Consider the following 12,301-nt stretch of genomic DNA (forward strand, 5'->3'; position numbering starts at 1 on the left):
GTATGAGCCTATTGAGAAAAGTAATAGTACCATTGCCATTTGAGGAATTTTCCCAGGGTTATATGGAAGAGAAGAAGCGAGAATTTCCAACCAGGTTTGTCTGACTCTCTCATTCCCAGGCTGGTGCTCCTAACGTCTATGATTTCCTGCCTGACACAGAGGCAGTGAGGACAGTCCCCACCAAGGGCATCCCCACCTTCCTTGGGGAGTCGACACCGTTCAAACGGAAAGGACACCGACAAGGTCATTTCATCCACACTCTCCTTTCACTGATGCAGGAATTAAAGCCAAAGACGGGAAAGTGAGTCACCCAGGTGGCCTGGCCAGTTGGTGGCCCAGCACAACAGCCAGCCCCGTGTCTTTTCCCCTGCTGCCTACAACCTCTCAGCCTCTCGTTTTCCTGAAGAGTTTTGGAGGGACAGGAATTGCTTAGTATTGGAAAGCTTAGGCAGGAAGAGGGTGTGCACACAAACGTTCAGCAGGCTTCATGATCACACTGCATAGGACACTAGGGACATCCCAGCTTCCCTGAAGCTTTACTTTCCTGAAAAGTTGTGCGTAGATCAAACGCTTACTTTCCATTCCAGTAAGTCAGCCTCCTGTGGGTGGGTCAGTCTGGCCCGCGGCTGGGAGTCTGAGCCACAGCTTTGCCTCTGTGCTGTCAGTTGGCTCTGTGTTTACAGACTTCAGGGCACTCAGGATGGTGGGTACATGTACATACAGTGTCACTGGATACTGTATGTACATGTATATACATATATATATACACACGCATATGTGTGTGTGTGTATGACTACATATATACATACAACCTCATGATATTACTTTCTTTCATTGTAATATATGCCCTTTGGTTACTATTTAGACTACTATCAGTATTTTATACTATTCCTATTATGTCTATAACTGTGTAGGTAATTCTTTGTAGTGGGTACTGCCCTGTGCATTTAAAATATTTAGCAGTCTCCCCGGCCTTTACCCACTAGATGCCAATAGCACCTTCCCAAGCCCTCAATATGACAACCAGAGATGTTTCCAAACATAGCAAAATGTCCCCCATTTGAGAACCACTGACTCAGCCTCATGTCTCACTTAGTACTTTGGAAGAGAGGGGGGTCTAAGTGGTGAAGAGAACAGGTACCCAGAACCCCAGCTGGGATGCCCAGCACAGGGCCCATTGACCTGAGATCTGAGAGTACCCTCATGCTCCTGACAGTAACGGGGTGATTTGGCTCACTCGTACCTCACAAGAACACCGTGGGGCAGCTGTCACCCTTCCCACGTGACAGATGAGGAACGAAGGCTCTGTGCGGCTTGTCCAAGAAGTCAGACAGCTAACAAGCAGCAGGGGACATGTCAAGACCAGGTTTGTGCTCGCCCTCCACCGCTGCGGGGGTGAGGCTGAACCCTGCGATCAGCTCTGCTGGGTGTGTGCCGTGAACTCCTGGGTGCATAGGCCAGGAATAAAGGTTGAGAATCGCGGCTCTGGCTGTCCCTCGTTGGTCAGTTACCCCAGAACCACCAAATATCAGCCTTAGAAGAAACCACGAGGATAACCAAACCCAGTGAGGCGTGAATGGCCCAACTATAGCGAGTTCTCTGTTGGCAGGTGCGTATGACTGGGGCGCAGAGCTGGCCTGGGGTCAGGGGACGCTTGCCAGGGAGCGGACAAGTGGGAGTTAGTGGGCGGGGAAAGTGGGAAGGCATCACAGAGAGAGCCCTAAGGTGGCAGGAAGGGAGCAACGTGATCCAGGTCGGCTCTGCAGAGGCATTTCTTAGGGTTGGTGGAAAGGGACACTGCAGAAAGGGACACCGGCTATAGTGACTTGGAAGTCCTGCTGCCCTGGGATGAGGCTGAAGAGGACCGACTGTCATAAAATCGCTGAACCCCATCCAATCCCATCTCTCGTTTTATAGAGGAAGAAACAGACCCAGAAAAGTTCCTGTTCCAGGACACACAGCTGGGAGGTGCAGAGGAGCCGTGGGGTCCCGGCTGTCTGGCCTCTGCATCAGTATGCTACTTACTGTGACGCCCCCCCCACCCATGGCCCCTGGCATTGCCTGACTCCCTACCTGTACTCAAGAAGTCCCCCCGCTGTTAAAGCTTCCCCCGACCTACAGAGTGGCAAAAATGCTGTCCTAAGTCCGTGTGTGCCCTGAACACTGAACACAAGACCATGCCACAGAAACTGTCACCCAAAGGGGAGTCCACACCTGGGTTCAAGCCCTGGATTAGCAACCAGGAACCCCAAGATAACTCATAACCACACAGCCAGACGTTACAACATAGTAGTCCACAGATCAGATCTGGCTCACAGATGGGTTTTGTTTTAGTCACACATGATGTTTTCAAATGTTTTTGAAATGTACTACCACCTTTTAAAAACCAGTCAGACATAGAAATTCAGATTTCTAGCCTGCATTGCTGCATGACAGCAATTACCTGGAGGTGCTGCCTACCCCTCCTTGCCTGGCCCAGGTGCCCACCTGCTCGCTCAGCAGCCTGAGCACAGCATGCCTGCCCTGCCCTGCCCTGGCCCACGACAGTCCTTCAGACATCTGCAGGCGGGGACCTGGAATGGCCCCTTGAGTCTTCTGTCTGCAAGCTGTCTGGTGCCAGTTAGTCAGCCCTCTCCTCTGATAAGGGCTGCAGCCTCCTATCTGTCCTGTCTCCCTCTTTCTGGCCACACTCCCCAAGGTCCATGTGCCTTTCAAAGGGATGCATTCCAAGCCCAGAACAATACTCCCTGGAGGTGGGAAGTGCTGACTCAGGCCGAGGATTTAAAGTCTGTTTTATACACCATTAGTTTTTAGCCGGGCCACCAGACCAGCAAGCACAATGTTAACCCAAATTGAAAGAAGCTTCATGACATACAAAGCTGATCCTCTCTTATGACTCCAGCTAAACAGAATAACCCCCAGGGGAGAACATCAAATCATTTCCTGAGACTGTGCACAGGCGAACCTGGAGTAATCTGGGAGGAATGACAGGCATCTTGAAACATTTTTCATTTATAAGTATAAACAGTGAGAAGAGTCTAAGGAAAATACTTGTAAAAGCCCTTGTAAAGAGACAGTGATCCAGCTGGCTGTTTGAGGTTACTGCTGGTTCCCTCTGCTCCCAGGACAAACCCAGGTAGACCTCTTTCTTTGCCTGTGAGGTTCAAATTGCACAAGTAGAGAGCAAGAAAACTAATGGTACTATAGAAAAACCCTGGCCCAGGAATCTGTCACCCCTGGGACTTTCCTCCAACCTGCTTCTGACTAGTGGGTGTTCTTAGGCAGGTCACTTAACTCTCTGGGCCTCACTGGCTTTATTTGTGCAGCAAGATTGTTGAATTCAGTTGGAGTCCCCACAAACCAGAGCAAGGCATCCAAAACGCACATTTTTGCATTGCTTTTCCCTGCCTTTTCTCCTGCCTTAGGCCCCTGAACCGTCGATCATTTAATTAATGCCTTTAAAACTGACTTGCATTCTAGTCATCATTTTTTAGTTTAGACTCATCCCAAAACATTTACAAGAGCACAGATTTGGTGTGTTAATTTTGACCTTAGTGCCTATAAAAATAAATAGTCAGCAGAGAAATGCAAATTAAAACCACAATGAGATATTACCTCACACCAGTAAAGATGGCCACCATCCAAAAGACAAACAACAACAAATGTTGGTGAGTTCAACCATTGTGGTAAACAGTATGGAGGTTCCTCAAAATGCTTAAAATAGAAATACCATTTGACCCAGGAATTCCACTTCTAGAAATTTACCCTAAGAATGCAGCAGCCCAGTTTGAAAAAGACAGACACCCCTATGTTTATCGCAGCACTGTTTTACAATAGCCAAGATATGGAAGCAACCTAAATGTCCATCAGTAGATGAATGGATAAAGAAGATGTGGTCCATTTATACAATGGAATATTACTCAGCCATAAGAAGAAAACAAATCCTACCATTTGCAACAACATGGATGGAGCTAGAGGATATTACACTCAGTGAAATAAGCCAGGTGGAGAAAGACAAGTACCAAATGATTTCACTCATATGTGGAGTATAAGAGCAAAGAAAAACTGAAGGAACAAAACAGCAGCAGAATCACAGAAGCCACGAATGGACTAATAGTTACCAAAGGGAAAGGGACTGGGGAGGATGGGTGGGAAGGAGGGATAAGGGCGGGAAAAAGAAAGGGGGCCTTACAATTAGCATGTGTAATGTGGAGGGGGTATGGGGTGGGCTCTACAACACAGAGAAGACAAGTAGTGATTCTACAGCATCTTACTACGCTGATGGACAGTGACTGTAATAGGGTGTGGGGGGGGGGACTTGGTGAAGGGGGGAGCCTAGTAAACATAAATGTTCATGTAATTGTAGATTAATGATACCAAAATAAAAAAAAAATAGTCAGGAATCAAAATTTAAAACAATATTTGTCACATACCACCCCAAATCATGCTGTTTGCAGGCAACACTTTAGGCACATCAAAGTCAGGGTTCATGAGTATACTTGCAGAGGTCCTTGGGGACCCTAAAATCGTACACCCAATTGTGTGTGGAGAAGGGGGATTTTTGTAAGGAGAGATTTTTTAAATTTAAAAAATCTTAAAGGTCATCTATTCCATAAAGAGCTGAGAATGGCTGCCTCTGGGTGGATCCCTAGGAACCTGTCAGATCCTCCTTGAGGAGAGACTGGGGAAAAGCACCACGGTTTCCAAATAACTGCCTGGGGCTCTTTTCAGCAAATTTTCTCCCATCTGCCTTTTCAAGTGTATTCTAACTGACTAAGGAAATACTGCTCAGTTACTGGGTGGGGTAGGAGTGGGGGCGGGGAGGGGATTGTGTCTCTTGGACTTGATCCTGGGAACTTGACAGGGCACAGCCTAATCCTGGCTCCCTCTAAGTCCCGGGCAGTCTTGGAGGTGCTGCAATGACAGAAACCTGGAGAAAGAAGCCGGGCATTGCTTCAAGTGACTTTGCAAACACTTGGCAAAAGCCCCCAGCAGCGGAGGAATCACGCGGAGCAGAGCTACCAGATCATTCCTTTGTCTTTGGAAGTCCAGCTCTGTGGGACGGCTGCAGGGAGAGGTTCCCCTCCAGCGCTGCTTTGCCTGGCGGAGCTCCCTGCTATTTCTCCACCTGCTCCTTTTGCAGCTTGCTGAGCTTCCATATGTCGGACCTGAATCCTTACATAAATTTGATGGTCTGGCAGTAGGAAAGACCCATGACTTTCTCAAGCCCTGGAAATGGTGATACCTACTGCTTCAAATGGGCTTAAACATGGACACATCAGACCCCTCCCATGTAGCCTTGCTTCTGCCCTGAATTAACCGGACAGGGAGCTTCCCAAGAAGGGGGCGGTGAGATTCAGCAGAGAGTAGCCAGTGGGTATGCAGTACACGCTGCATGAATGAATGACAACTACTGCTCAGGGTGGTTCCCGCACCATCCTGCTAACAGACGTCAGAAGGGCATTTTGGAAGGAAAGGTCAGGCCCTCACACTCCTCGGCCGCCCTGCTCTGATGGGCCACCCTGCCCTGCGCTGTCCAGTGGCTGGGCTCCTCATTTTCCCCTCCGAGAGTGGGGCTCCTGGCGGCAGGACAGAGCCTCCAGGGCCCACCCGGCGGGTGCTCCTCCACCCACAGGTGCTGGAAGCAGGTCCTTCTCGGTGCTGCTGCATCTCCCTGGCAGAGAGCTAAACAAGGAGGCCCAGCAGCCAGTGTCAATCGACAACAATGAAGGGGTCAGCATGCAGAAGGAGCCACAGAACTGCCAGGGGCTGCTTCTAAGGTTTTGCTCTGGTCCAGACCAGCTCGGCCTGCACATCTCCAGTGCCAGCGTGCTTTGATGCCCTAGCTTGGCAAGCCCTGTTCATCCCTCACGTGATTCGTTATTGCGTCCTGTGAATCAGATGCAACAGCTTCGTATTTTCTTCATTGTTCTGCTGTTACAGCTTGGCAGCAAGTGTTGTATGTCTTGTATCAGGACATGGCCTGTGGCCACAAAGTAAGCACTCAGGGAGTATTTGCCGAAAGTTGGAAGAATCCATGAGTGAGTACTCGTGCGACCTGGCACATACAGATGTGCCATAAATAGAATGGTAAGACATCTGCCTGGGGACCAGGGAGGAGAGGCTTTTTGTTCAGGGAAGCCTTCCAGGAGGTGGCTTTTGAGCTAGATTAAAGATGGAGTGGAATTCCACAAGCATTGAGTAGAGAAGCATTCCAAACAGAAGGGACAAGCATTTAGACATGGAAGACACGGGAAATGTTTGAGAAACTGGGAATTGCTCCATGTGGCTGGAGGGCTAGAAGTCTCAAGAGGACTTATAGGAAGCCATGCCTGGAGAAGTTTCCATGATATCGTAGCTCAAGGCCAAAGAAAGGGAGCCGCCTCATTGGGCGGTGGAGGGCTAGTGATGGTCTTTAAGGCGGGGTCAATGTGGCCTGGCGACGCTTTAAGAAGATTGGCATGGCGATGCCTTGCAGAGTGGGTTTGAGTGGGAGGGAGACAGAAAACAAAGTTCTGAAATCAGAGGCTTGATGAAAGTATGAACAGGACTCAGTGTGTCATTGGACATTGATTTAAAACAATGAGAAGGGAAGGGGAGCATCAGAGATGAGGCTGAAGTGTCTACATGGCCCATTGAAAGAGAGAGGCCATCACTGCAGCAGAAGCAGAGAGGTCAGGAGGGGAGCAGAAGGGGCTGAGCGTCTGGAGACAATAATGCAAATTTGCTCTGGTCTGTTTTTCAGATTCCAGATTTGGTGAATGTTTGAAGACATAAAAGCAGCAAAATTCCACTAGCAACTGGAAACAGAGACTGAAATTCCAAATGTAGAAAAGGGCTAGCGAAATTTTAAGTTACCTCCATGAAAGCCATCTCCATGGATGGGGTCTAACTAGGCATTGGAATCTGCATAGTTTATAGTGTTGGGAAAATCTGACTTCTAATCCTGGCTCTGCTTCTTCTTATGTGTGTGACCTTGGGTAAATCTCTTCTCTCAGCCTCTACTTTTCCATCTGTAAAATGGGAATGATACTATGTTACCCTCATAGGGCTTTAGTGAGAAGTAAATAGCATACACACATGAAATCCTTAGCAAGGTGTCTACTACTGGTAGAATACTCCATATACCTCAACCACCATTGATATTATTTTATTATTTTTATTTAGGACAGAGGACACAAATGCAGATGTCTATGGGGGCTCAACTGAAAAGAGAAACGAATTAGGCCAATTCTCCATCTAAAAAGAACAGTGACTATTCATTCATCCTCAAAAGACTACTGCCACATGGGAATGGAGATCTAGGTTGCCAGACATCCAATTTTTCAAGAGAAGCTGGAAATCTAGACTTTAGGGGGATGAAATTTCCCATTTTAAAATTAACTCTAAATTTAAATTTCAAAATAATATTGTGGTGCCCCACAGTGCATGGACCAGACACAACACAGTCCAGGGGCTACCATTTGTGAGATGTGCTGGAAGACAGGCTTCCAGCTTGGGCTTCCTTTGGAAGGGAGAGCCACCACTTCCTGCTTCGGAGACGGACTCCCACAGCTCCCACAGGTAAGAGGACAGGTTAGCAGAGGGTGACCCGGCCCCTACCAGCCCTGCATGCCTGATGCAAGTATCTGAAAATATGGAGTCTGGCCTTGATGGTGTTGAGACGATGAACACTGGGTTGTGTCCAGGGCTGGGCAAGACATCACTGGTGTCTTTTTTAATTACTCATTTAAACATGTATTATATATAATGGGGTTTTGTGCAAGATGTCATTTTAAAGAAAGAGTTCTGCCCTTGAAAAATATAGCAAATTTCTTTTTCTAAAATGCCACAGGTCCTTGAGCTACAGGATGCATCTGCTCAGAGGTAGAAAGTAACCCCCAGGCCTGGCCTCAGGGCTGTAGTGGAGAGAAGCCCATGGTTATTTACTTGCAGTGGAAAAAGACAAGTAGGAGAGTAGTAAGCTGGAGAGACAGAGCAGCAGGATACCTGACCTGACAAGTTAAACCACTTTACTAAGAAGTGAACTGAGTATGATTCTGAGTCCTTGCGTGTGTGTGTGTGTGTGTGTGTGTGTGTGTGTGTGTGTGTGTGTGGTAGGGGGTGGAGAGCGGCCTGCGCAAGCAACCTGCGCAAGCAACCTGCGCCCATGCCTGCCTGAGCTAGGGAGACAGAGAGGAGGACGGAGTGTATATCTGCTTCGTATGTTTGCTTTTCTCAAGTTGGTTCCTGTCTGAACGGAGCTTTGTAATCCGTTTTACCCACAGAGAAGGAAACACCAGCTGTAACGCCATGTCTAGAAGTTTTCACAGTTTTATTCGAGAACTCAGAGTGGAGATGCAGGGAATCCTACAGGCCAGCCTGAGTATTGTATTAAGGGCTGCCATGAAGCTCAGACCCTCCTGCCAAGGGATAGCTGGGCATTTCAGGGCCTGCGTTGCAAGGAAGGGGCAGGTCAGTGCATGCCCAGCGGGGACAGAGGAAACCCTGCCGGTATCCCAGCAGATCGACATGGGGATACCGGGCATACAGGTACTTTGCTAGCCTGAGGTGAGAACTGGGTTTCCTCTGCTTCGCTGGGATATCTGACTTTGATCTGTAATTACTACCTCTGAGCAGATGCATCCTGTAGGAAAACACTGTAAATATTGCAAGACCCTGTCCTCTGAGAGGAGGTTAGACTATAGAAGAAGCAGCCACACGTGCAGTTAGTGACAGTCCAGTGAGACCCTACCTTCAAAGTATGGTGGGAACCTCAAGGGAGAACAGGTTATGTAAATTAGTTCAACCATTGTTGAAAGCAGTATGGAGATTTCTCAAAATGCTCAAAATAGACTTACCATTTGACCAGGAATTCCATTTCTAGGAATTTACCCTAAGAATGCAGCAGCCCAGTTTGAAAAAGACAGATGCACCCCTATGTTTACCGCAGCACTATTTACAATAGCCAAGAAATGGAAGCAACCTAAGTGTCCATCAGTAGATGAATGGACAAAGAAGAGGTATAATTAACATGTTCCTTAACACAATCCGAATCTTTATTCTTCAGTGGCAAAGACGTTATTATTTTGAAATTTCCCAAGTACCTACAGGAGACATTAGGGTTCTTCGGAGTATGGAGTGTGCATCCCTTTCCAGGCTGCTGGGATTCTGAGAGATGAGAAGTCACTGCCGCTTCTTTCACAGAATAAGGTCACTGCCAGCATGTTTCACAAAGTGAGATAATGACAACAGAAGGGCATTACAGCATTTCACAGCATTTTGCTGATTAAATTGGGATGAGAGGGAGCTAACTAGCATTGTGTGCTGGAACAAAAAAGGGGGTGCAGAAGGTCCGGGCTCTGTATTCCAGTTTGGGCTCCGGAGAGTGCTGGTTCTAGTCTTCCTCACATTATCCTCCCTGTGGGACACCCCACCAGCCCCTTCCGGTCTGCAGACTTGGATTCCCAGAAGCCGGGGTCACTGCACCCAAAGGTGTGGGCCTCAGCTCCCCCCACCGCCGCCCCCCGTGTTCGGCACAGAACGTGGCAGGATCTCAAAGCCACACAGGTAGGCTCAGTGTGCCACAGGAGGAACCTAGCCCCTCTGCACATCCACATTTGCATGTGGTTCTAGTTCTATAGGGTGATTGCGATGCAAATGAACTCTTGAAAGGTTTCCAGTGGTTCCAGGAGGTTCAGAGGAGCAGCAAATGATGTCTCATTTGTAAGCCCAGCCCTGGAACCAGACCTAGATTGCAGTCCTGACTGTACCAATGATCGGCGGCGTTGTCCTGGGCAAGCCACGTGCCCTTCCATTTCCCCCATCTGTCAAATGGGGGTAGTGCGGGGCCCCCCTTGCGGGAGGCTGGGTCAGTCAGCAGGAGGCAGCACAGTAGGGAAAGCTTTGCCTGCACCCAGCCTGTATGCAAATCCCCTCTCCTCCACTAATCAGCAAAGCTACTCTGCAAACCTCTGATCTCCATTGTCAAGAAGGGATAATGATTAGATCAGATAATGTCTGTAAAACACTTCAGCTGGCACTGGACTTGGGATATAGTAAACACCAGAAAAAAAAATGGTATGGCCAAATGTAAGGAAAATTTGGAGGAAAGAGTGTGGGTATAGATAAAGGATGGGGAAGGTTAGGTGACGGAATGGAGGGAGGGCAAGGCCAGCGCCCTGGCCACGCCCACTTCCTGCGCGGCCTCCAGAAGGGCTCACCTTCCTTCTGGGCTACCCTGTCTCTACCTGTGCAAGGAGGATGTTGCACTCCACAGATTCTAATGTGCTCTGGCTTGTGCTGGACTCAAGGTGTCCAATGAGAGCCCTGTGGAGGGATCTGGGAGTCAGTGTCCAACTCAAAAGCCAACACAATCAGCCATGAGTACAATGAGCTACCATGAGTTGTGTTGTTTTCAAGTCAATCACAAAGTTGGCTTATTAGATTTGAAGGACAATGTCCTGGCTCCCACTTTCCTTAACCCACTGACACAACCTCAAATTTAGAGAGAACAGAGGACAAGGGGGGCCTGAAGTGAACGGGAGTACTCCAGTCCCATCTAAAGGTGGCACCCACTATTCAGCAACAGTCGGTTGTCACCAAACAGAACAAAGTTTCGTGCTACTACATCTTCTAGATTTTCAAGAAGGTTGGAAATCAGATTGTGTGTGTGTGGAATTATCTGATCATGAACGTTGGCATATACTACAAAATCTTTAGAAAATACTTCTGCAATCTGCACTCAGCTCATGGACGGCATTTTGCAATTTCAGGTGTAATTAGTTCCTAAGACATACCAGCAGGTGTTGGGTGCCTTGGCCCGGTGTCTGCCTTCTGCCCCTCCCCAGCAGGATAATGACTCCTCACCCCTAGAAAGCACGTCCACCACATTCAGTAGGGCCCTGATGAGTGTCTGGCCCCAAGGCGGCTCTCCATGGCCATTGTTTTCAAACTTCAGGAGCCACAGAAATCACTGGAGAGTAAAAGCACCTGAGGAGTTCGGGTCATCCTGCAGGTCTGCGGTGGGCCTCAGAAACAATGGTTCCTAGGCCTCACTTTGGAAAGACTGACCAGATCTAGCCAGGGTCTGGAAGGGGATGACTGCAGCAGGCCTGGGCTGCACCGGAGGGTCACCAGCTGAACTTGAGGGGTTCACGCTGAAGAGGGATATTTGCTCCTTCTAAGGGGCATGGGCAGAGACCCATGCACATAACTCCTCTGCTAGGGGGTTATTCGAAGAATCTGCTGAGAAGTAAGGATGGTAAGAAGCCATCTGAGCCGTGGAGGCCAGGGTACTGCGCAGCCCCTGGACGGTTTTTCACTCTTAGCGACTGGACTGTCTCAGCCGCCCACAGCGGTGGGCCTCTGCCACTGCCTGCTGTGACTATGAGCCCTGTTCTGTGCCTTGACTCTACGTGGACTCTGATCGAGTCGGCCAGTCCTCAGCCAGGAGCAGTGCGCCCGCTGCACAGAGTTCACACCCGGCAGGTGCTGGCCAGCATACAGCTGGTCGTCCTTGGGTTGGGCTGCCATTCTGAATGGCATCACCTGGGGCCAGGGTGTCAAAATGAGGTGGTGTCACCCATGCCAGGAGCCTCCCAGAGAAAGGCTTGGGGGCAGTAGGCCCCTTTCCTGGCCCAGGATATGGGCCTGTGATGATACAGTGAGAGAAGGAACCAGAACAGCCAAAGAGAGAAACCAGAAGTCTGCAGGGACAGATGCTCCCGCAGGAGCACAGCACCCCATCCAGTGACAGAGACGACACGTGAAAAGCAGACCAGCCTAGCAGGTGAGGATATAGCCTTGGGGTCACACTGCCTAGGTTCTTATTCCAGTGCCACCATTCTCTGGCTGTGTGGCCTCGGACAAGTTATTCAACCTCTCTGAACTTGAGCTTCCCAGCCCTCCAGTAAAAATTATAATAATGCCTCATAAAGGGGTTGTGAGGGTTAAATGAAATCCCCAGTGTAAAGCCATTTGCACAGAGCCTGGTGTAGAGCAAAAGATAATATTTAGTTTGAAAGGAAAAAAAAGAAACCTACAGAGAGTTTCCCTTCTCAGAAAACATCCTCAGAGAAGAACAGAACAACATTGCAGGAAACCCAAGTTCTGGAGGAACACGAACTCTTACTGTTATTCTCCAAATGTAGAAAATAAATGTGGAATAGAGGGTGTATGTGGTGAGTAGGGGTGGAAGGAGGAAGAGCTCTGGGCCTGTAGGACACCTGGGCATGGGACCCCCCCTGCCATGTGTGTAACTGACCCTATGGCCAGCCACAAGCAAGGCCCTTCCTACGCCTGGACCTCCATTTGTAAAATG

The sequence above is a fragment of the Manis javanica genome, chromosome 14 (assembly GCF_040802235.1).
Source record: "Manis javanica isolate MJ-LG chromosome 14, MJ_LKY, whole genome shotgun sequence".
Lineage (NCBI taxonomy): Eukaryota > Metazoa > Chordata > Mammalia > Pholidota > Manidae > Manis > Manis javanica.